This window comes from Pinus tabuliformis, chromosome 7 (genome assembly GCF_031772625.1).
Source record: "Pinus tabuliformis cultivar Carrire ecotype Pingquan chromosome 7, CPIR1, whole genome shotgun sequence".
In the NCBI taxonomy this organism is placed as follows: Eukaryota; Viridiplantae; Streptophyta; class Pinopsida; order Pinales; family Pinaceae; genus Pinus; species Pinus tabuliformis.
In genome coordinates this window covers 1,518,620,421-1,518,648,130 of record NC_142293.1, presented here as the reverse complement: position 1 = coordinate 1,518,648,130, position 27,710 = coordinate 1,518,620,421, and positions in this window count along the sequence as shown.

Here is a 27,710-nt window from a genome sequence, read left to right as displayed (position 1 = left end):
AAATATTTAAAAGTTCATATCTATAGTGCAAGTTCCTTTTCAACAATATTTACCATAACAAGTCTACTCTATTGATATACTACCATTGAATATGTAGTTACTTAGAGGTTGGTTAAAATATTTTACGCTCTCAAATATTTGAAAATAAATTGACACTTATACTAAAGACAAATTCGACTTCTCATGATACAAATGATCATTCATTCTCCCACATATGGCTTTCAACTTCTTATATGTAGTGTGGAAATCCCATACTAGTATTTGGCATGATGAAAGCATATATCATATCATTCTAAGTGGCAATAAATTTTTCCAATAATAACTTTCAAATGCACGTGTAGTAATTTTAATCGACAAGTGACCAATATTAACTACCAAACCTAGTGACCCAACTCGATAGCATATTTAAGGTAAGTCGATCATTTCAGATATTGAACAAGTCAACTAGTTGAATGGTTGAATTTACCTTGCATTCCTTCATATCAGCTTTCTAGGATGTTGAATAATTGTGATCACCAATATGTGTTAGCAATTCTGTTGAACCTCCTTCATATGTCATGCATTTGATGAATGACATGCATCCTCAACTCTTGCATCCATAAATTCAACATCGCCTTGAAAACAAGTGATTGGCTCAATAGAATTGAACTGTGGACAACAAATCACCTTACATATGGTATAAGTGAAAAAGTGTCCACAATGGAGTTATAACCAAGGTCTAAATCCCACATTGTTAAATTGATTTCAAGCCTTGAGGGACTTGAGAGTGGACTTTAGGGATTCATTTTCATCTATGGAGTTCTTCGTTGTAGGCATTAGGGACTAGATTTTGGTTATGATAGTCCTATGGTTAATTTCTTACGAAGTACTGAGTCTATTGAGGTGCATTTCTCCATCCATGAGTTTTGTGACCTAATTGTAATACCACCATGCTCTCCTTCAAATATTAGAGTAGTAGATATGACAACAATAATATATGGTATTTGGATATTGATAGTTGCAAGGATTTAAGAAATAGACTCTTTTAATCGTCTGCCAAGTCAACTAAATCAACTTAATGGTAGTCATACTACTTCAACTGGTAAACTCTTATCGAATGTCAAATAATGTCCATAAATAAATTGTTCCTCCTTTCACTAGCAATGCAATGGCGAGAAAGAACTTTGCGTTGAAGTCATTGTATGTCAGTCTCAACCAAGAAGGATCATGCAACAATATTTCTACAATCCCATCAACACAAAACAAAATTAACCAACATGTCTAACCATTTGCCAAGATTATTCTATACATAAAGCAGTTTTCTTTCTACATGAATCACGAGCAAAGTTTGTAATAATAATTTTAAAAATAATCATCAAAATTATTGCATAAATATTTTTCTAATTAACTATAATAGCACGTTCTTATTTATTTTCTTCATTTTGGCTGCTTAGGTAGATAGAGCAAAATCCATGATCAATATTTCATGTGCAGAATGCGACTTCTTCAAGCATCTCCTGAAAAGTAATTTTTCATGAACATCTCTTCACTTCTAGACTAATCCTATTCGTTTTCATTCTGTAGGCTCATTCATTTTTCTCTTCTTGCAGGTTCATCCAACTCCCTCATTAATTATTTTTGTCACCCAACCAAATGAAGTAAATGATTGCATCAGATGTTGTAAGTCTAAATTACAATGCACATATAAGAAATTAGTCTTGTTCAAACATTAAATACTAAACAATGATTGAATAAACAACAGAAAGAGAATTTAATCAAGGTACCAAAAATACATGGTGATGCCTTCGCCTCAGGTTAATCAAACATGACATGAATCAATCCTGAGTTGTGCACACATCACATATATCAAGGAAGGATCTAGACGCTTTCACCTACACTAGTTTCAGATGAATCCAGCACTGGGGTAAATAATAAAGGAGGAACTACCAGAACTAATCACAATTGATTTTATTTACGCAATTTCAAATAGTGAATGGGTTTCTACCCTTGTTCTAGTACTGAAGAAAAAGGGAAATGGAGAGTTTTCATATATTATTGATAACTTAACAAAGAAAATTATAAAGACCATTTTTCACTTCTTTCCATCGAAAAGGACATGGATACTTTAGCAGGAAAAAAATATTTTTCTTTCTTGTGTGGATTTAGCAACTACAACTAAATTCAAATCGCATTGGAACACCAAGATAAGTCTAAATTTACTTTTCCATAAGGGAATTCACATATCAAGTTCTATCATTTGGATTGTATAACTCCCCTACCACCTTTCAATGAGTTCTAATTGGTATATTCTCTGATCTTATACATGACTATGTGGATATATCTATCTATCTATCTATCTATATATATATATATATATATATATATATATATATATATATATATATATATATATATATATATATATATATATATATATATATATATATATATATATATATATATATATGGATAATTTCACAACCTATGGTGATGAGCTTGATGAAGCATTAGCTAATTTGGATAAAACATTAATAAGTTGTAAGGAATTTAATATGGCCCTTATAAATCTCAAGTTTTAAATGATCTTAACCAATAGTGTTTTGTTAGGACATTGCATTTCAGCACAAGGTATTCAGGTCGATTTGAGAAAAATTAAGGTGATATTAGATTTACCTACTCCATACTTAGAAGAAGAAGTATGTAGCTTCCTAGGATATGTTGCTCACTATCAACAATTTATTGAAAAAAATTCCTAAATTTATCATACATTATTTTCTCTACTAACAAAAATTTAGATATTGTCCAAATAGAAAAGTGTCAGCATACTTTCGAAGAATTAAAGGATAAAGTGTGAAAGGCACTAGTTTTAAGAGGGACTAATTGGTCCCTCCCAATCCATATTTCCATAGATGCCTCAAAAAACATTATAGGAGTTGTGCAAAGAAAACTTGAAGCAAGAAACCCGCAATAAATCTACTATATTAGTAAAAATATTTTGTCTGTGGAGCTTAATTACACGTTGAGGAGTTCCTTGCAATAATTTATTCAATAAACAAATTTTGAAGTCACAATATAGGTTATCTAGTAATATTAAAAATTGAATATGTTGCAATCAAATATTTGATGGATAAACCAATTAAAAAAAGTAAAATTGAATATGATATCATCATCTTAGATAAACCAAGATGATGATATATGGTATTATCATCTTAGATAAACCACATCATAGTTAGACATCACTAACCATCACCAGATTGGTATCTACCCAAGTTATCTAGGGATCAAGGGCATTTGTTCCAACCAAGGCTCCAGGACTAGTAACTCAACCCATAGCTATTATCAAGCTCCAAAGCATTTGTCCAACCAAGGCTCTAGGAATAGTGTCTCAACCCTCCAAGGGCTCCATATTTATTCCCAACCAAGGCTCTAGGACTAATAAATCAACCCAAGTTGTGACAGGGCTCTAGAGTGTTTGTCCAACCAAGGCTCTGGGAACTAATAACTCAACCCACATCTCAAGGAACATGAGAACCAACCAGAAAGAAAAACAGAAAGGCTCCCACAACACCATGGCTATCCAAGAAATGGAAAGGCTATTTAAAACCATTATCAATCCAGGAAATTCTCCATGTCAATGACATATCATGACCAAGAAACCACATGCATATGCCATGCATGCCAAAACTAGTAAGGAAATCATACATGAAACTCGGTACCTACAAGAAAAACCCATTGTTGTTGTTGATCCCAATGTACTTTTGAACTTTCCTACTCTTCCTTAAACTTCTTTCTATGAATCTCAAGTATCTCACACTCCTCTAAGAGTGCTCCAAGAAAACTCTAAATATATAAGAGTATGAGAGAGAGAGAGAGAGAGAGAGAGAGAATATAATGAGAGATCCAAAATTGAATTGACAAAAGTCTGTGAAATGATCCTCATAATCCTTTTTATTAATGGGGCCTCTACTTTCTTCATTTTCCTCCTCACATGCAATATGTGACCTTTCACCTTCCTTTTCTCCTAATTTCCATTATTTTCATAAATAAAATGCCAATTAATGCCTAATACATTTCCAAAGCCTTTTCCATTTCCTTTTCCAATTTCCATAGCCATAATAAATAAAATTAACACCCACATTAGGATTTTCTTCACAACATTCAGCCTGGAATACGTATGTTATGACCATGGTTATTATTTTTCCTTTTATAACTTTTATTACATGGATTTTTGAATAGGATTGTTACATGGGTAGTGAAGCTGTTAGGGTTTGTGTAGACGTTGATGAACTTGTGACAGTGATAATGATTGTAGTTGTAGGGTATGTTTGTATGATGTACAATACAGGTTACATATTGTATAATTTCAAGATTAATAATATATTAAGGAAGAGATCGCAAGTAGATTTTGAGGCGAAGCATATTTGTTTGTTGAAGTAGAGTTTGTATTTGCAAAAATTTTTGTGTTTTGTATTGTTGACAAGTAGAGGTGGATCCAGTCTGGAAATTGTGACACATGGTCTATAGGTTGATTAGGCTAGTTGGGTGGTGCAAGTAAGGTGAGTGGAGTCTCCTTCAAGATGGAGCCTGTGAATACCTCAGGGAAAGAAGGTGGTGCTAGGGCAGGTTGGAGCCTATGTAGGGCACTGTAGCATCCTTCTAATCAAACCTCGTAAAGATGGTGTTAGAGCATCCTTTAGGTTGGAGCCTATAAATGAGGGCATTGGAGAATCCTTTAGATTGGAGCCTCCTTTAATTGCTGCTGAAAATATTGGAAGTTACAACCTCCTAATTGATGTAAACTATTGAAGACAAACATTAAGAACCATCCTTTGTTTTTTCTCCCGAAAGGGTTTCCACCTAAAAATATTTAATGTATTGTATTTATTGTTGTGCATTGTTGAATGGTGTTGGTGATTACTTTATGTTTATCTGATGATAATAATAGTTAATGTTATGTGAAGTTTAAATTAAATAATTGAAGAGAAATATTGATTCAACCCCTTTGAATATTTCCAACAATTGGTATTAAAGTAGGTTCCTTCAACTCTAACCTAACAGTTGGATGGTAGATCTTAGGTGAATCAATATGGGAAAGTGAAAGCCACAAGTTGTAAAAAAATTAAAATAATAAAATGTAGTTTCTAGTCTTACAACTACTGAAATGAATCATGTTGGTCTACCGGCTCTTGAATTTAATGAAGCCAAATATGAAATATGGGAATCCGAAATGAAAGTCCATTGGCAAGCTCAAGGATATTATGTATGGAATTTTTTTGTTTTGAAGACACATCTACTGAAAAATCTAGAAGGTATAATATGAAATCAATGAATTTTATTCTTGGTTCTCTACCAGATCCTGTAAAATCAAAATTTTATCAATGATCATCAGCCAAAAGTATTTGGAAGAAGTTCCATGATCTCTACTCAAAAAAGCATGTAGATCAAGATGAAAATGGAGATTCAAATAAAGAAGATTCTCAAGTTGAATAATATGACAATGGAGAAGAATAAGAAGTAGAAGTGGACATTGAAGAAGTACTATGTAGTGCCTTGATAGAGTTGAATAATATAGAGAAGGTAAATCACATACTCAAAGAAGAAGTTTCTCTCTTAAAACTCCAAGTGTAAGAATCATAAAAAAAAAGAAAAACTTAGCAAATAAATTAGAATATTGTGTTCATAAGCACGAATGTGAATTAAGATAAACAAAAAAGGAACTTGAGGGAGCTCTAAATTAAATCAACAAGCTTAAAGAATGGCAGAAGAAACATTTGTAGGAAATTGAAAAGAAGGATCATGTCTTTAAAATTATACTTTAGTCATCAAGTGAGAAAAATAGAAGAAGAGAAATTATATCTGAAGACCCAGGATGAAAAATCTAAAAGAATTGAAGATAAACAAAAATTTCAAAATCAAAATAAATAAGAATATTGCATGAAACAAGAAGATTAAATCATACCATTAAACGTTGAAGGTAACAAGTTTAATAAAATTTTGCAGAGCTCACAGACTTTGGATGATATCCTTAGCTGCCAAAGATCTCCATGCATTAAAACAGGTATCATCTATATAGGTGATAGCTCATCTAAGGGAGTTTCAAGATCCAAGACCTCATAGAGAAAAATTGACGAGAATCCTGACAACAAGATCCCTCAAAGTTTAAATTTAATTGAACGATGAAAGAAGGTTGAAAATGTTTCCACTGTAAGAAGTAATGTTGATCAAGAATGTGTTGTACCTCCTCTAAGAAAGAATCCTTCTAAAACACCAACAAGATAAAACATCTCGTCCAAGTACCCTAGCATGTTTAATGGCTATCTTTTCATGTTCTAATTTCATGCATTTTGCTAGGTACTACATAATGTGTGATAGGGATGATTAGCAAAGATATTATCGAAACCCTAGAACCAAGTTTACATGATTGCAAGATAGATTTCAAAAATACTTTTCCAACAAAAAGTATATGTCAATTGCTCCATCATTCAGCCCTAACATTGAACGTTACAAATTCCATAATTATGGGCATATATCTCACGATTTCAAGTATAATATGGAATCTTCCATGAAAGACAACCCTAACACCAGGTACATGAAGGTCTAGAATAAAATCCAAAAGCAAGAAGATCAAGTGAATGAGAAAGTCTCGACAGTCATGATTTTAGGTTTTGTAAAATTCAAAGCTCATGATCAATTTAGAGTGTAAGATTTCAAGTTTCATGATGATTTGGTTGAAGAAATGGTTCATATGTTATTCTGAAGAATCCAATTTGATGACTCCCTAAATGTTCAAGAGGAGGATTCTTTGTAGCACTGATTAGAGTTTGAAAATTTATCCTTGACAAGTTGATAGATGCAAGATTTTAAGAATTCATCATAGGAATGGTTAGAACTCTCAGCAGATTGGTTAGCTTTGTATTCAATAAAGTAGGAACATGGGAAGCAGAATCATGAACATAATTGTAGAAGTTCTTAGTTGTGTAAAATCATGAAAGGCATATCAATTCAAAGGGATAAAAGCACTTAAAGGAATATAGGTCTTTTGCATGAAATTATAAGGAGGAATTTCATTAGGGGGTGTAACCCTGCTCCATTCATGTCAAAGGGGAGAGAAATTAGGAAAGGAAGAACATAGACACGAAGTCAGGGGAGTAGTGATTGCAAGGGGAGTATGTGTTGCCATCAATGACAAAGGTGGAGATTGTTGAATGGTGTTTTCATTGATGCCAATAATGGTCCATTAAATGATATTAATATATATCTAATTTGCATTGATTGGAAGCTCCAAAGGACAAGGATCCCTAAAAATCCCTAGAAACCCCACACTTATTAAATATTTTGAGGATGCATATCAATGAATTTTCCTTAGAAAATATCATCACTTAATGCTCCTCTTAATGTAAATTCTAATGGTATGTGTCACACCATGAGGATCCTCGTGGTTTGGGAGATATGACTGATCAAAGATTAAAACCCATGATTTGTGGGCAAATTCCTTAAGATGGGATGATCTAGAATTTTATCATTAGCAAACATATTACTCAAATCATCAAGCCAAGTAGGATTTTCATTAATGAATTAAATCAAATGTTTGTGGCTAAAATATCTCGTGGAGGGTTTCAAAATTCAAAATCATATCAAAGGTGTAAGTTGGCATCATATTAAAGGAGGGTTTTTGGGCTCCACATTTTGAAATTTAAAATTTAAATTTCCCTCAAAAAGAAATTCGGTATGGCCACTCTAGAAGTCACTTTGGGCTCTATATAAATAGCATATTTAATCATCTATTGGCTATGAATTAAGTGTATCAAACTTGAGGAAATAAATGTTTACGGCCAGGGGACTCTTGAACATTTGAAGGAGGGTCAAATTATATGGAAGATATGTGGGATAAATTTTGGTTTTCATTGGAACTATAGGGTTTCATTGGAATTCAAAATAATTTCTATTTTAAGGACCAATGTTTGTATTATTTTGTACCTGATCAATGAGAACTATGTGTGAAATCCTGTTCATCTTTTTTACTCTTGAGCAACCTCTTTCGACCCTCTTTGTACATCAATTGGCAAGAAGTCGAGTTTAGAAGTCATTTCTTTTTACTTGGGCATGGTTCTTTGCTCGAGTAATACAATCTTGCACCTTCTGAAATTATTAAGAATAGTTTGGACCTACCTTGAAAATAGATATGTATCAAGTTGGAAGCACTGTTAAAAAATTTAAGGTGAATTCTTATAATAGGTGCAACCCTTTTCTCCAGGGAATATTTGTGGCAATCTTAGGGCTCAAATTTGGGCACACATGGAGACCCTTTTAAACACCTTCTAACAAAATTTTTGTGCACATGATTAGTAAATATTATAAGGTATTTTGGATAGAGGAATAATTCAAGTTTGTGGGTAGGCATGTATAATATTCCTCTGAGGTCACTCCTGTGTAGATTTGGGCTTATCATAGTAATTTTGATGCAAGTTTTCAAGTACAATTTTGAGGAAACGCTAACAGTATAATTGTGGATATCCTTGCATATACCTGTGGCCTTAAGTATGGTATGTTTGTGGCCTTTTTCAGAATGATCTGAAACACATACTTGCACAGAAGGATGGACTTAATTATAGAACATAATTTCACCCATTTTGATTACATATTCAATGACAACAATGTAAACTTTGAAACGGGAACTATAAACTCAAAACGGGAACTCCGGCAAAAAACCCCCAAAAAAACATCAAAAACAGTGCAAAAAACGAAAAGTGTGTATACTGGAACGATGTTTTTTTTTTAGGTGTGAATTTTGAACGTGTTTTAAAAATGGTGTTGACTACGAAATTTACTACGAAACTTTCATGCAAAATATAGCTTCAAAACGAAAGTGATGCTACTGGAATAACGTTTTTTTTTTAGGGTCAATTTTCAAAAATTTTAAAAAATGCTAATAAAACCAATTTTTTATGTCTCAAACAAAGTTAACTTTTAAGGAATAAACACATTAATGTTTCTGGTAGAATATCATTTTTCTTTCCTAAGTATAAATTTAACATATTTTCAACCACACCATGCTAGATACAAAAGAAATTGAAATTTTTTCAACTATAAAATTAAAAAACCATGACATTATGAACAAAGTATATCACTGAATGAAATCAAAAGTCTTTATTTGAATAAAACAGACGTTATATCTCTACTTTGATATTGCATTGTAGATATTTAAACAATAAAATTTATCATACTGAAGACATAATCCAACAACATAAAAATGCTTCATAACTTCTCATTTAAAAACATATGGAAAACATTAATTTTATTTGAAGATATGATGCATACATCAGTTATATAATCTGCCTTAAACAATTATTCAAAATCACTCATATTTTCTTGCACACCATCACAATTCACATCTTCAGATGAGTGACTGGATGCTGAGGAAGATGTTCCATATTCTTCTCTTTCATCAACTAGTGTCCCATCTGTGTCCACATGCATGCCCAACATTCCAGGTTTCAAAAGTCTTCTAGATCTACGACTGGTTTCAGTAGACTCCCATGTCAACACTATTCCTTCTGGTAACAACCTTTTCAGAATCTCTATCGTCTTGAAGCGAAGAGTTCCTCTCTTTGTTAAATTGAAGTCATAAACAAGTATGTCAACATCCTCCAATTGTAATATGTCTATGCGGCGGCAATTTATATTTGTACCCTTTCTTTTTCTTTTTCCACCATTTTTTTTGTCAACTACCATCTCTGGCTTATACACACCATTGAATGGGTGTGTATTGTGGCATACCAGTGTACTTCAACACTTGTAACATCCTCATTTTCTGTAAAGACCTTTATAACTTTAGCAACCCAAAATTGATAGCCTTTGGGATCTCCATCTGCTAGCACTGCAATCATGCAACCCTCCTTAATATCATGTACTGAACCCCTATAAAGGTCTTCCATGGCTTCATGTTGTGCACGAGATCTTCTGGAACCAATATACATCTCTCTTTCCATTGCCTGTGAAGAATTAATAATACCTTGAGTTTGTTGCTGCTCAACAATGTTTACTTCCTCTTGTTCATTCGACACATTTTGTGGCCAAATAAATGGACTTTTCAAAGGTATATCTTCATTGGTTGTTGTTGAAATGATATCACTTTGATTATTGAAAAATGACTCCCACCAAACTGAATCAACAATGTCAAAGTACTCATATGTATATCTAATACATTTTTTAATTTCTTCTAGGCAATCAGAATAATTTATATGTCTATTCTGTCTGCGTGCATTCTGAACTTCACCAACTGATTGTAATAACAATATTTTTGATGCAAATATTGGACGATCTGGAATGAACTTCAAAAATTGCAAACCTGATGATGGTGCCCATTCTGTAGTAGTTGAAAACTTCTTGCCCCATATTAGTGTTTTCCCATCAATTTTTTTTATACGAAATTGATGTTGGAAGCTAATACCATTAAGTTGTTCAATGCATTTCCCCTCACCATATGATCCTAGAATAAACCTTCGCATGTCAACAGTTTCTTCCAACACTTCAAAAGCAAGCTCTGGCATGTATGACACGCAAAGAGATGCATTGACTACTCATTCTAAGAGAATGATCTGTTTAACCATGTAGCAAACAAAGAATAGGCATTTAAGGATCCCCCTTTTAGGTTTAGGACCTTTCTTGAGACTTTAAGCAAGAGGCAAGGTCACCCAATGATAATGGGAGGCTTACCTAGTAGTATACTTGTGTTTTCCCCTATTCGAGGTTAGGGATTTTCCTCTCAGGAGAGTCTAACAGATAGTATTTTTGTATTCTTGCCATGGATAAAGTCCATTCCATGTATTCAAAGTTTAGATTCAATTAAAATTGGTGAGAAATATTTGGAGTTTTTATTAAGCTAACAAGCTACTCCATAGTAGGAAGAGTCTAGTAGAGGGTATTCAACAAGAAGTTCTAATTTGACTCTTTCTTGGAGCCTTTTAGATCCTGAAGAAGTTTTAAAGAGAGGGGTAGAGGTTTCTCAAGACTGATATAGTGCTATTACTCTGGATCCAATCCCTTTTTTCACTCAAACCATAACAACCATCATGGGTGATAAATATTGGGTTAGAAATGTCTACAAATCACTCAATATGATTGGGATAAACAAGTTTTGTTGTAGCTATTTCTTTTCCCAAAATCAACTACATTTAAAAAAAAAATAATTTTCTTTACTAACTGGATTATCAGAAACATATTTTTGTCAAAATAACCTAGTTAAAATTTTGATCCTGCGACTCTTTCAAACATTTTTCTCATCATCCCTGTATTAAAATTTATTATTTTTCTTTATAAACTTTCACAACCTTAAATGGAATTTTACATTTTTAATGGTTATTATCATAAATAATTTATATTTATATCATAAATTTATTAATGACATTATTATTTAGTTAAAATAGTTTTTTATCTTTAATCCACCCTTCTAATCTTAACCACACCTATGCAAGGCACCAATCGACACAACCTTAAATGGCATTTTACATTTTTAATGGTTATTATCATAAATAATTTATATTTATATCATAAATTTATTAATGACATTATTATTTAGTTAAAATAGTTTTTTATTTAAAAAGGGAAAAGTTCTTTAATCCACCCTTTTAATCTTAACCACACCTATGCAAGGCACCAATCGACAACTAATTGCCGAGCATTCAAATCAGTAAACCAAGTCCAAGCCATTGCATCAATCTACAAGCTATCAACAACATTGGAATTCAAAGGATCAACGAAGAATGTTAACTGCGGACCCCTCAGGGTTCTCGAAATTTGAGGTGGCCTTCACAATTTGTGGTTTTGTGAAACCACTCTGGGCACGTGGTAGTAGAATAAGAATTGCGGCACCCAACAAGTCCAAAACTGCTTATCAGCGGTGAGCCACCACGCAATCCACTTATTGTTTCTGACATACTGTTGTCATAGTGCCAATGGGTCAACAAAAGAGTTAGATGATGTCGTTAACAATTTCATAGCAATACCTGAGCAGGGAGAAATCATGGATCTTATTGAAATGGTAGATGCAGAGCACGTGAAGCATACATTGGTTGGTTGAGGTGGTTGATAGAGGCAACTTCTGCGCTGTCAAATATGGGGACATTTAAAGCGGAAATGAGTAGCGATTCATTTCAGCTGCTTGGGATGCTAGAAATTTTAAAGAATGATTTCCATTTTTTAACACATTCAATGAATATGGAGCGTCAAATTCAAGTTTTTTGTAGGCATTTTCACATAGTGAACTTCGAGCACATATTCTAGGCAAAAGAAGGCGAAATTCGAAAATCCGAGAAATGGACTTTGTGTAGAATTCGTCAGTCAACTGACTTGCAAGAATTTCTGCGAAATTTGGAGCAGTTTGGGAGATTTCCTTGGATCTCTGAAAGGTAAATGTTCAGTTTTTGGCATGGTTGGTTTTGTTGCAAAACACCTGTAAACAATTAGTTGATCCCACACCTTTAGTAGATCAATCTATAACAAGAGTTATTAATGGGAAGTTTGGATTCTGGAAACAATACTTTCAGAAAGAAGAAAAAACACCGTATCAGAAAGTGGGATCTTAATCATCCAAAATCAAACCAAAGTTTTGCACAAGGCAAAGAAAATTTTGCATCTTTGACTGTCAATGCAGCTATAATGTTATAATGCACGCGGCAGTGCCACCCCCAGGCCGCCCCGCCCCGCCTGACCGGCGGCGGGTCGATTCCGGGAATCGACCCGCCGCCGGTCGGGCGGGGCGGGGCGGCGGGGGGTGGCGCTGCGCTATTTTAAATATCAAAATCAAAATTTCGCCTTAATTTTTCTACGACATCAGAAAATTAAATCGCACTAAACACAACGCCGTTAATATTATCACGATCATAGTTAACCTTTGCTTTCAAAAGCCTTAAAGATTTACGTGTTGCAAGAGAGGGCAGGTGTAGGGTCGACTGCTGAAGAATGTTGTCAACGTTGAGGAGGTGAAACGTGAGCGGATCTGAATTCAGATTGGTCACGGCTTTGTCGTAGTTAGTGAATTCCATTCCAGAAACTGTGGTCGCCCACCGTTACGATGTGAATATTCATTTTAGCGTGATTGTCTTTCTTCATAGACAGATTTGGCATGTTCCAACGAGGTGATTTTTTGGTGGTTGTTGTTGGTGGAATTCAGTGAGAATAGGGTTAGACTTGACATGATAATGGCTTGTTATTTAAATTGTATTTCTAATATATAAAATAAATTTTATATCTCATAAATTTCAAAAATACTGGTTTGTAATTTAATTTTTTTTTTAAACCAAAAAATATTTGAATAAGATATTTCAAATTAAAAAAAATCAGACATTTACTATTTACCACTTTACATGTAACAACAACTTATAGTGTGCGCGCAGCGCCACCCCCGGGCCGCCCCGCCCCGCCCGACCGGCGGCGGGTCGATTCCCGGAATCGATCAGCCATTGGTCGGGCGGGGCGGGGCGGCCCGGGGGTGGCGCTGCGCGCGACTAACACAAACTATTGCATATACCAAACGTTCGGTTGCGTTGTCATAGTACTAGATTCACCTTTTTTAGTTGATTTATATATAGAAATAAATTGGTTAACTGCTATGACCACATTTTCGAATGGTTTTCTTTTACTATGTTGCACATGAAAGGCTACACAGTATTGAATTCCTCGACATCAACCATCTCTAATCTTAATTTTATTCCTAATCAATATAGAATTTTGACTACGGAGGTTGAGCATGGGTCATCTACATGTTTAAATCATTGTTAATGAATATGAAAATTGAAATATGTTAAATCATTATTGTGATACTAGGAAAAAAACAATAAATATATATCATGTAATATACCTATTGTAATTAACCCCACGTAAAGTAATTTTAAATTACCAATCAGTTAATCAAACCTGCGTAAAAGTAATTTTAAATTACATATCAGTTACAACTGATTCTTGGTATTGGTTAAATGGATCAGCGAGCACCCTAACAGGGGGGACAGTAGAGGACAGGCAAAGGACAGGCAGAGGACAGGCAGAGGAAAAGAGAAAGAAAGACAGGGAAGTAAACACCCTGGATGGACTAAGTCTGGTTAGGACCAGATAGTCAAGCACAGAGTGCTGGCTTACTGAGGATAGTGATCCGGTAAGCAGAAGCTTGGGGGGAGATTCAGGTCTTGAGAGACTGATCTCATGGTTGGGAGGATATCAAGCTTTACACAGAGATTTAGACAGGAGACTGAACCAGACTCACCGTGTCCGTGAAGACCAGGTAAGTAACTGACCCTTATGTCTCCAAGATTATCTGTGTAAATGGTAAAGGTAGCTGTTACTGTCAGTTATTCTGTAGTTACAGTTAGTAGGCAGAATGTAAGCAATACTATCTGAACAGAAACAAGAAGTATACATTACAGTTATCTGTAAAACAAGAAGCATACGTATTTCTGTATGAAAGAAATTATGTATATAGAGTACTATAGAACTCAGGAGACAGAGCATGAAGAAGTTAACATTCAAAGACTGTCAACTAGTATCTGTAGAAAAGACGAAGACAGAACCATGGCATATCCAATAATGCAGTCTATAGAAACATTTGACAAACCCCGTTCTGTATTAAAAGATTGGTTCCAAGTTAAAGAATCATCTGAGGCGGATGAAGGATTACCCTCATCCTGACCATATCCTGGTCGGCATAAATCATGCTCCAATGAACGCAAACAGTCTCGAACCTCTATGGTTCAATGTAGGCGAATGCCTTTTCTTTATAAACCACTGAATATTAATGACGAACAGGAATCACGTATGATAATGGACGAATAACAGTAAACCTTGGAACCCTGAATCGGCTCAGCTAACCAATGAGGGTTCCAGCAAGCCGTAGCAACGGTAACTTAAACATAATATTAATGTAAAGACTGTGTAGAAGCATAGAGGTAAAATACGCACAGCATCAACAAATGAGACTACATTCATGTCATATCATCGACCGTCGTTTCTGAGATAATGTAAACGTAAACATAGACATCGAAACATATCTAGGAATAATAGAACTCGATGACATTGAGTATAGCTGTATTGACGGTGTTATTCTGCAGAAAAACTGTGAAAAATAATGCATAGGTGAATAAAGAAATAAAGAAGTCTGATAGCATTAAGATACAGCCACATTGACGGTTATATAAACAAGAAAACGAGGATTCTGAAAGCAGACGATAAACCATTAAATAAGTTACAGCCCCGTAAGGGTTTCCAGCCTCAAAAAGCATCGCATGTCACCCATACATCTACAGGGGTTAGATGCAGGTGTGACTGCTTTGCCGTCAGTGTGCATGAGCAAACCCTGGGCATATGTACAAACCCTTGAAGGGTGCATTGCCAATCATTCATGCGGGTGTGACCCGAGTAACAAGATTTGAAACAAGAACAGACGTATGCAATTGTTCAACCATCAAATCATGTGTAATACAAAAACGACAACATTTCAACTCGTATCCGAGGAAAGCAACAGCGTATATCTGTGGTATTTAAATATACAAAGTATGAAAACCAAAGGCCGAGAATCTCACAAGTTCACAGACTGGTAAACCAAATTCTTCCAACATCTAAACTCACGGCCGTAGCCACCAGCATGTTCATAAGATTATACATCAGTCTAAATAAGATAGACAGAACCTGAAGCTACGGAAGGCAGGGTAGAAACCCAAATCTTTACAAGCGAGTTGGTGCCGACAATATCCCAAGACCATGTAACCGGATCGAGACCAGGGTTTTGATATAACCTGCGGCCAACCAGATATGATCAGGTTGGGGTCTCATCCTAAAACCAGAATAAACCCTCTGGCAAACCGAGAGGGATAAGGATGCATCAACCATAAAACCAAACCCCGATGACCAGTTAAATACCTGGAAGCTCGGCGGTCCTTAGTGGCGGGACTCTTCCAGATCCATCAAAGCAGGAGATGCTGTTCACACCTGGCAAGTAAAAGAACAGGCGTTAATCAGAGTTCATAAACCAGTAAACCTGATAAAGAATGCATAGTTTTATACCCAATGAAATATACAGTCGAAGCTATGGTTGAAGTGACAGACACCTGTGCTAGCTTGCCGCAACCTGGCATAGTTTGCAGGGTTAGAACCGTCATTTGGGAGCGAGGGCTCGGCCTTCCTCCAAGTGAAAATGAACCCATGAAGAACAACTCGGTGGGCTTTATGAGACCGATAAACCCTGAAATGATATTGACCCTCAGATCAAAGGAGAGAATCCTCACTGTCCCTTGTATGTCAGTTGGCGCGCGAACCCGGCAGACTTTCCAAAGTTTCACATGGTCTCTGTCCAGCGGTTGACACCTGGCCAGAGTAGGTAAGGCCATTTAGATTCCCGACCACACTTGGCATGGAAACAGATCGGAAAGGCAACCGGTGGCCTTTTCCGTTGACCTCCGTTGAATGGTGAAAATAGTTAAGGATTCGAATCCATAAGTTTTATGATAACACCAAGCTCGGTGATTAATAATCCTATGGAAACATCATAGTGGCACGGTTAGTGCTTAAATAATTACAAGTGAATATATATTGTTTATGGTTATTAGGATCGAGCTTATAAGGTCCGCGTGACAATAAGGTTACCACCATATAAAAAAAAAAATTATTTACTGTGGAGCGTGACAATGTGGTATCAGAGCTAAAGGTTGCAATACTGGCGCCTTAGGGAATTGGTAAGCGGAAAGATATTGAAGTACACCATCAGTAGGCATTAACTCAGGTATGAGTTTAATCATTCGCATATTCATTTATGTCGTACACTACTTTTGGCATGACAGGCGTGATTCAGGTTTATTCTTGAGAAGTAGGTAATGAGCTGTTGCATAACTACGTTCATAACATTGGATTCCTGATAAGGATAAAAGACAATGAAACTTTTGTCGCACTTCAGAACAATATTGAACACTCATTGAGGAAGTGACGATCAACTACCAACTTTTGATTTGCACATATGGCAATAACAACAATGCATATATTGAACTAGATTGAAATTACAATGAACGCAACCTAATAGACCAATGCATGAATATAAATCAGGGGGAACATCCTTGAATAGGATGAAAAAATTGTTTAAAAAAAAAAAAAAAGACATTAGAAGAACCCCTTTAGATATTGAAAAAAAATAAAAAAATGCAATGGGTCAAGCAGCGAGACTTGAGTGTCATAACTAACTTGTGATTTAGCCTTGTCATGGATGCATGAAGATGATTGGTAGTTGAGATTGGTTAGTGTTGTATGACTAACCCATAGAATTTATATGCATTAATGGAATTGGACTAAGATTGCTACAATTCGTAAACAAGTAAAGTTGATTGATGACACATGCATGAAATGTGCGTGTGAAGATTCTACTCTCTCTGTGCTATAGTTCTAGTTGTTTATGAGAAGAGTCTTAATTTTATTCACCATGAGAATGCATGATGAATAGTATATGCATGTGTCCTAATAGTTTTAATGATGATTGCCTTCTAATTAACTGAAATCCATTAGCTTGGTATGTGCTGACGTTAATCATTACTTGTTGGGAGATAAAAACCATTGGAGCCTCGATTAAATGATGGTTGAATTTATCTCTACTATGGGAATGATGGATTTCTTATGCATGTTGCATTCCAGTGTGAAGTTAAGGGTAGAGGCATGTTCAGTGGGTAACATTTCTAGGACCCATTCAGGGTATAATTACATGTGATAATTATTCATAAATAGACTACCTATGTTAATACAGTTGTCAGTAAACTCTAATTACCTTCCCCAACCATAGATGCTTCCAAAGGAAAAGGAAGCAAGGAGAAGGAAGAAGACCGTGCTGTAGAGACAGACAGCGATGGGAAAAAGAACTCGCTAAGTTTGGTAATGACCAGATAAAGCAAGTTTTGAGTGTTAGAATCTTGCGGAAGACTCTAAGTCTTGGGATGACTAGATAAGCGCTCGATGTGCATGTGAGTATTCCTTTGACCATGCTTAAGGAGTTGGAAAATGATAACTATAGAGTGTTGACGTTAATGATTCTCATAATGTCTCCTTGAACTCATTATTCTGGAATGGTCACATAGTAGTGTTATGATAGTTGTTGCATATAGCACCAAATGGTAGCTCTAGTGCATGTGTGACACTTAGGAGATTATGCTTCTAATTGCATAAGTAGAGCAATTGCTTCTGGTAGGAGTGGTCTAACTTGTTAGTTATGCATGTTGATCCAAGGATAAGATAAGTGTCTTGTTCACTTACTTGAAGAACACGTATGAATGTTTTACATGATTTCTTAATAGAGAGAGTATTTGAATGCATGCAATAAAAGAATGGTTCTTTTATAGATTTTCTTGGTAAAGAAAATGTGTTAAGGCATGCGGTTAAAGATTGATTATCTTGTATATTGTCTTGGTAAATAAAATAGGTAGTTCCTATTAGAAAGATTCCACGTGAGTCTTGTGTGTGGAATGCTTGTCTCTGGTCTATAAACTCCTTGTTAAATATAGCCAAGTATCTTCTTGAGAAAGAGGATGAGGTATATAAATTTCCTAAGAACATAGCATGGAAGGTGGCCAAGTTTGCTTGAATTAAAATATGTATCTTTATTTGATAAAAGCTTCTTGAAATATATATATATATATATATATATATATATATATATATATATATATATATATATATATATATATATATATATATATATATATATATATATATGATAATGATTCTAGTTAGTCTCTAAGTTCTAGTGAAATGATTATGCATTACATGCATGATAAAAGATAACTAAGGATGTGCTTCTAGGCACATAGATATTTATCCCTAATTTCTTGAGGAAAGAGTATATTACATATATACATAAATATAGCCTCATCCTAAGAGTATGCATACTTCATGTATGAAGATAAAGGATTTTATGAGAATTCTTGAAAATGAAATAGAGGTTCTTTCCTTTAAAGACACATTAGAATAATGTTCATACAAGAACCAAAATCCTTACTTGTTTCATGAAAAGAACTATGTGCATTAAAGTAAAGTAATTGTGTTAGGAGAACACATGTTGCATAGTGGTAGCTATTTTGACTTTGGAATTATGAGACTGTGCGTACTAGAGAAAGTGGTCATGATAGCTTCCTTGAAAATAATAATCTCTTGGAGAGATTGTCTTATTGGAAGAGCTGTGTTGATTGCTTGATTTGATGCATAAAGGATAAGTAAACCTTGTTTTGTATCTTGGTTTTTATGCCGAAAGATAGACCTCTTTAATAACTTCTTGAAAGGGAATCTTGAGAAATCCTCACATCGGAAGATGGAAAAATGAGGATTAAAATGACTTCCTTTAAGAAAGAGGAATGTGGTTTGTCGTATGAAATGATGGTGGTCTTCTAGTGAAGGGATTAAGTGTTGCATACATTAAAGAAGGGCTTATACGATAAACAATAGTATGCACAAAGATTAGTCATTGTGACATAAGAGTTATGTTCTTGTATGTTAGAGAAATTATGTTTAATTACACTAATGATGCATGACTAAAGCTAGCCATAGTAAACGTACGAAAATACCCCATTAATGATGATTTGAATTGGAACAACAGACTATGGCAAAATTGGGAATGCTGAGAGTATTAACTCAACTGTTGTTGATATTTATACATTAATGAGTATTTGCATATGTTAATACATGACAATATTGTATGCATGAACATTCTGGAAAATGGAAAAACGTGTTAACTGATGCATATTTATAACTAACGTTGCTGATGGGATTAAGTAGTGGTAGCTTAATGGCAACAAGAAAACTCATCATAAATTGCTGCAATGTGAAATGCAATTATAAATGAGAAAGAATGATGTTATATGATATGCATGAATTATGTTATTTGGAAAATTTGCATGCATACAACGTGTATGATGGATATGTTTTCCATCAAACTTGATGTTGTGGACCCATGTCGGGGGTTAAGTGTAATGCATGGTATACATGCATGTTTGTTATGTTAATGATAATGTTCATATGGTTCATTGTGTAAATTACTATGAGAAAGAGTAATAAAAGAGAAATGTAACATGGCAAACAGTTGTGGATACTTGGGTTGATGACAGTTACCTGCCCGGGGTTGGGTTGATGGTACTTGTCTGCCCGGATTGTGAAAGGTTTGAATGCCTTGGGTTGATGACAGTTACCTGCCCGGAGGGGTTGATGGTACTTGTCTGCCCGGAGTTGGGCTGATGGAAGCTACCTGCCCGGAGGGGTTGATGGTACTTGTCTGCCCAGATTTCCTCTCCCTGGAATTCATGAGCTGGCTGGCCAGTGGAATTCCATGTTAGACCTGGTAAGGTCTCTATCAAAGAAACTGTCTGGATGTGAAAAAGACTCTATTTGGTTGTGAGAACCAGTTTCCATGGGTTGGAAATTCTTTAAGTCCATTGTGGACTCATGGCTAAGGAATTAACTAATCAGCCATATGTTATGTTAAATGAATTTTACATATAGTTGTGTAAAATATGTTATGCACATTTAATAAGAAATGAGCTTAGTGCTAAATAAAGAATAAATGGAAATTTTAATCCCTTTATTGTGTTAATAATGTTGTGAACATCTTAGTGGGAGCTAAGACAATTCTTGCTTGATGAAATGATTGACTGTTTTGATGATTAGAGAGCTAGGTGCTCTTTTGGTACTTCTTGAAGTACTTTACGGATGTCTTTAGTAAGAATTCGTTCAGTGTGCACGTGAGCAGTGATTTATCATTTGATGATTAGCATTAGTGCTCTTTAAGTACTTGTAAAAGTACTGTGATTTAGAAAGCATCTAACATTGCACAATTGATTGCTAGTCAAAAGTGTCTCATTTGACTCAAAATATAGTGACTAATGTGGTTGAATTTGTTAGTCATATATTGCAGGAACTACTTACCATGGAAGGTTGAAGAATTGTCCAACCTCTATTAATAGGCTTACATGAAAGTATTCATGATTTTCAAGCATAAGATGGTATGTTATGGTAAGTTGACACAGAGAATTGTTATTATGAATGAATAAGGGCCAGGTGGTGGCGATTAGAAGTTGCATATTTTTACAATTATGAATGATTATGACTATTGATGCTTATAGCTAATGATATTTCTTATGACTATATCATTACTATTTTGTTTGTCGTCTTTTCTTGGAATGAAATCGTTGATTTCAAAGAGAAAGGATCACATTTTGTGTGGATTAGATAGTAATACCACAAGTAAAATATCAAGTTCCAACGAAAGATGAACACCGAGGATGGTGTTCCTGTTAAGGGGGGGAGTATGTAATATACCTATTGTAATTAACCCCATGTAAAGTAATTTTAAATTACCAATCAGTTAATCAAACCTGCGTAAAAGTAATTTTAAATTACATATCAGTTACAACTGATTCTTGGTATTGGTTAAATGGATCAGCGAGCACCCTAACAGGGGGGGCAGAGGACAGGCAGAGGACAGGCAGAGGACAAGAGAAAGAAAGACAGGGAAGCAAAACCCTGGATGGACTAAGTCTGGTTAGGACCAGATAGTCAAGCACAGAGTGCTGGCTTACTGAGGATAGTGATCCGGTAAGCAGAAGCTTGGGGGGAGATTCAGGTCTTGAGAGACTGATCTCATGGTTGGGAGGATATCAAGCTTTACACAGAGATTTAGACAGGAGACTGAACCAGACTCACCGTGTCCGTGAAGACCAGGTAAGTAACTGACCCTTATGTCTCCAAGATTATCTGTGTAAATGGTAAAGGTAGCTGTTACTGTCAGTTATACTGTAGTTACAGTTAGTAAGCAGAATGTAAGCAATACTATCTGAACAGAAACAAGAAGTATACATTACAGTTATCGGTAGAACTAGAAGTATACATTACAGTTATCTGTAAAACAAGAAGCATACGTATTTCTGTATGAAAGAAATTATGTATATAGAGTACTATAGAACTCAGGAGACAGAGCATGAAGAAGTTAACATTCAAAGACTGTCAACTAGTATCTGTAGAAAAGACGAAGACAGAACCATGGCATATCCAATAATGCAGTCTATAGAAACATTTGACAAACCCCGTTCTGTATTAAAAGATTGGTTCCAAGTTAAAGAATCATCTGAGGCGGATGAAGGATTACCCTCATCCTGACCATATCCTGGTCGGCATAAATCATGCTCCAATGAACGCAAATAGTCTCGAACCTCTATGGTTCAATGTAGGCGAATGCCTTTTCTTTATAAACCACTGAATATTAATGACGAACAGGAATCACGTATGATAATGGAAGAATAACAGTAAACATTGGAACCCTGAATCAGCTCAGCTAACCAATGAGGGTTCCAGCAAGCCGTAGCAACGGTAACTTAAACATAATATTAATGTAAAGACTGTGTAGAAGCATAGAGGTAAAATACGCACAACATCAACAAATGAGACTAGATTCATGTCATATCATCGACAGTCGTTTCTGAGATAATGTAAACGTAAACATAGACATCGAAACATATCTAGGAATAACAGAACTCGATGACATTGAGTATAGCCGTATTGACGGTGTTATTCTGCAGAAAAACTGTGAAAAATAATGCATAGGTGAATAAAGAAATAATGAAGTCTGATAGCATTAAGATACAGTCACATTGACGGTTATATAAACAAGAAAACGAGGATTCTGAAAGCAGACGATAAACCATTAAATAAGTTACAGCCCCGTAAGGGTTTCCAGCCTCGAAAAGCATCGCATGTCACCCATACATCTACAGGGGTTAGATGCAGGTGTGACCGCTTTGCCGTCAGTGTGCATGAGCAAACCCTGGGCATATGTACAAACCCTTGAAGGGTGCATTGCCAATCATTCATGCGGGTGTGACCCGAGTAACAAGATTTGAAACAAGAACAGACGTATGCAATTGTTCAACCATCAAATCATGTGTAATACAAAAACGGCAACATTTCAACTCGTATCCGAGGAAAGCAACAGCGTATATCTGTGGTATTTAAATATACAAAGTATGAAAACCAAAGGCCGAGAATCTCACAAGTTCACAGACTGGTAAACCAAATTCTTCCAACATCTAAACTCATGGTCGTAGCCACCAGCATGTTCATAAGATTATACATCAGTCTAAATAAGATAGACAGAACCTGAATCTACGGAAGGCAGGGTAGAAACCTAAATCTTTACAAGTGAGTTGGTGCCGACAATATCCCAAGACCATGTAACCGGATCGAGACCAGGGTTTTGATATAACCTGCGGCCAACCAGAAATGATCAGGTTGGGGTCTCATCCTAAAACCATATTAAACCCTCTGGCAAACCGAGAGGGATAAGGATGCATCAACCATAAAACCAAACCCCGATGACCAGTTAAATACCTGGAAGCTCGGCGGTCCTTAGTGGCGGGACTCTTCCAGATCCATCAAAGCAGGAGATATTGTTCACACCTACCAAGTAAAAGAACAGGCTTTAATCAGAGTTCATAAACCAGTAAACCTGATAAAGAATGCATAGTTTTATACCCAATGAAATATACAGTCGAAGCTATGGTTGAAGTGACAGACACCTGTGCTAGCTTGCCGCAACCTGGCATAGATTGCAGGGTTAGAACCGTCATTTGGGAGAGAGGGCTCGGCCTTCCTCCAAGTGCAAATGAACCCGCGAAGAACAACTCGGTGGGCTTTATGAGACCGATAAACCCTGAAACGATATTGACCCTCAGATCAAAGGAGAGAATCCTCACCGTCCCTTGTATGTCAGTTGGCGCGCGAACCCGGCAGACTTTCCAAAGTTTCACATGGTCTCTGTCCGGCGGTTGACACCTGGCCAGAGTAGGTAAGGCCATTTAGATTCCCGACCACACTTGGCATGGAAACAGATCGGAAAGGCAACCGGTGGCCTTTTCCGTTGACCTCCGTTGAATGGTGAGAATCGTTAAGGATTCGAATCCATAAGTTTTATGATAACACCAAGCTCGGTGATTAATAATCCTATGGAAACATCATAGTGGCACGGTTAGTGCTTAAATAATTACAAGTGAATATATATTATTTATGGTTATTAGGATCGAGCTTATAAGGTCCGCGTGACAATAAGGTTACCACCATATAAAAAAAAAAATTATTTACTGTGGAGCGTGACATATCACAATTAATCACCAGTCACCTCCAAGCCCCGTTTTCCTCGGAGGGAGGGGTGGATTAAAGTGAAATTAAAACTTGATGAACTAATATTTTTTTTAATGTGCTTTGAATGGGTACTCGGCTTTCTACCGTAGGTGTAATGAGGAATCGCGTCAGACTTGACCGAAATAATAGATGTATCGAGTTGGGGATGTGAAACATGCGGCAAGTTGCAATGATGTTGCATTTGTGTGAAGCATTAGTGAGTAATTTTGCACGGCTATGGAGGAGAATAATGGAGGTCAACTTCTCCAACAATTTTAGGTAGTGTCTAGACCTTAGCTGCTACCAATATTCTATGTATAATACATTTCCTACCCTTCTATTTGGGTTCAATTTTCTAATAATTATTCGTCACTCACAACGAAGATTTCATGCCCTTCAATTTGGGTTTAATTTAATAATACTAGCTGATCACTTTGACAAAGGAATCCTGCCCTTCAATTTGGGTTTAATTTACTAATACTAGTTGATCACTTTGACAAAGGAATGGTTTTTGACCTATTGAAGTTTTGATTAACATATGAATCTTGATGGTGATATTTTTGTCAAGTGATTTTATGAAATTCGTTATCCTATTTAAATTTCTTTTTGGTAAGTTACGAATTTTTATATTAATATGGTGTTAAAGATATGAGATTTAATGTTTTTCTTTACTATGAAAATAGAAATTAAGTTATATAAAATTAAAATTTAATATTTATGATTTTTTTTAATTTTTTTAAAATTATATTGGTAAAATTTTTAACCTTTTATAAAATAAATAAAATCAAGAAGATAATAAAAGTAATTATTTTATAAATTTGAAAAGTATAATAAGATAGTGAATACTTAAAATTAAGTAACATTTCATTAAGTTTGGTTTGGAAGATTTGAAGGATTACATGTTTGAATGTTTTTAGTATGACTTTTTCCATTGTTAGAAGTTGAAAAGAGTTTTTTTTGGGGAATCCATGGTCTCTTTTGTCTTGTTTGAGTGTTTTTTTTCACTGGTTTACCATTTTGAAACTCCAACCTAGATACTAAAATTTAACATTTAACAATGTTTGCCAAGTTAGAATTTCCCATAATTTGGCTCCTTTATCTTACCCGCTTGTGTTATAAGGGCTCTGGTTTGTTAGAATAGCTCAATGGTTCTCAATGCCTTGGAGTCCTTGGTTTTGGAGAAACCATAGCCAAAAAACAAGACTTGGTAAGCTTGTTCAATTTACTCTTTAAAGATCCACTTTCTCTTTTCGAGAACAATAGATCCACTTTCTTTGTCATTTGAAATATTTGTATTGCGTATTTAACCATTTTTCCTACTCTCATTATGAATGGGGAATTTTTAACCACATGAAAGAGTAACTTATATAATTTTTAAATTGTATAGATTCTATTGGATTAATTCAATACATTATCATTTAAGAATAACATGATCAAATAATATATATATTTTTTATTTTATTCAACACATAAATAATGTGCACTAAATTAATAACATGTAGTATATTTTCTTGATTGCTCTTCAACATAACAACATGGATGCACATTTTTATAGTTTGAGTGAGATTACAATTCATGAACATGTGTTTCTTCTTAAGAGGCTATAAGTTTAAATTGAAGGGGTAGAGTATGCACACTTCTATAATCATTGTTTGGAGAGTGTCACTTGTCTCCAAACAATGATTAAGCAAACCATGAGCAAAAATGGATAAGTCCACGAAATAAGAAAAATTAAAACTGACTACGGAGGTTGAGCATGGGTCATCTACATGTTTAAATCATTGTTAATGGATATGAAAATTGAAATATGTTAAATCATTATTGTGATACTCGGAAAAAAACAATAAATATATATGACAATCAACCACCAGTCACCTCCGAGCCCCGTTTTCCTCGGAGGGAGGGATGGATTAAAGTTAATTTTAAAACTTGATGAACTAATATTTATTTTAATGTGCTTTGAATGGGGACTCGGCTTTCTACCATAGGTATAACGAGGAATCGCGTCACAGTTGACCGAAAAAATAGATGTATCGAGTTGGATTAAATTGTATAGATTCTATAGGATTAATTCAATACATTATCATTTAAGAATAACATGATCAAATAAGATATATTTTTTATTTTATTCAACACATTAATAATGTGGACTAAAATAATAACATGTAGTAGATTTTCTTGATTGCTTTTCAACCTAACATGGATTCACTTTTTATAGGGTATTAAAATAAACACAAGAATATTGACAAAAACAATAAGAATATGGATGCACTTTTTTTTTAGTTTGAGTGGGATTATAATTCATGGATATGTGTTTCTTCTTAAGAGGTTATAGGTTTAAATTTAGGGCTAGAGTATGCACAATTTTATAATTCTTGTCTGGAGAGTGTCGCTTGTCTCACAAACAAGAGGGACTCATACACCAATTTGCAATCTGACTTGATTGTGATCTTAAAATTAATCTATTATTAATAGTAATAACTTGTACATGAAACACACAAATTTGTTGTTTATAAATAAATAATAATAAAACTAACATACCCCAAAGTGGGGGAAAAGTAATGCCAAAGAGAACATGAGAGAATACTTTTTTATAAGTATCATATTTTTACCATCTTCATACATCAAAAATTTGTTTCAAACTCAACATATTGTTGATATTTTATAACTTCCAAGGCATGAGGAGGCATGGAATACACTGATGTATCTAATGTATATGGGACTTTAGTGAATCACGTGTGGCAAAAAGGGCAAAGGAACCCCAACCACCATTACATGGAATGTTTGGAAAGACATATATTGGGAGATTTGCAGACATTAAAGACCCATTAGAAGAGGAAATTGTGCAAAAGGAAGCAGAAAATATTGTGGAAGATGACAATGATGAAACTCTAGAGGACGAAGAGTTTGGATTACATGACATTGTTGATTAAATTTAAGTTATACCTGGAAATCAAGCTTTGCAATGTTTTGACTTTGACATTTCATGAAAAGAATAATCAATGAATTAAAGTTGTTATGTGTTCAATATTTGTAATTTGTGATTTTCGCATTGATTTTTAAGTTAATTATTATTTTTTGAAAAAAAAGTTGTTATTATTATTTTTTTGACATGAAATTCATAAAAAAAACTATTATTTGACCATTTTTAGTTAATATTTTTGTATAAAAATTGTGATTTTGACATGTTAATTCTAGCAAAAAATTATCAAAATGTTTAGTTTTTTTGTTATATTTATGTTAAAAATGGTTATTTTTATGTCCATTGTTAAAAAATGTTGTTTTTTAGAAACAATTATTTCATGTGGATTTAAAAATTAATTAAGGATGTATAAATATGTAGATTATCTAAAATTCAAACTATCGACTTTCTAATTTAAAAATGCAAAACAATAAAAAACCCCCTAAAAAAAAAAAATTAAGATAGAGAACAAGAAAATATGAATAAAATGACGACTTCAAAAACTATCAGATTTAGAAAATAATTTTTTACATTTCACACACTAGAAAATTAAAAGTCAAAAAATAGGTCTTTTAAAAAAAGGGTGTGATGT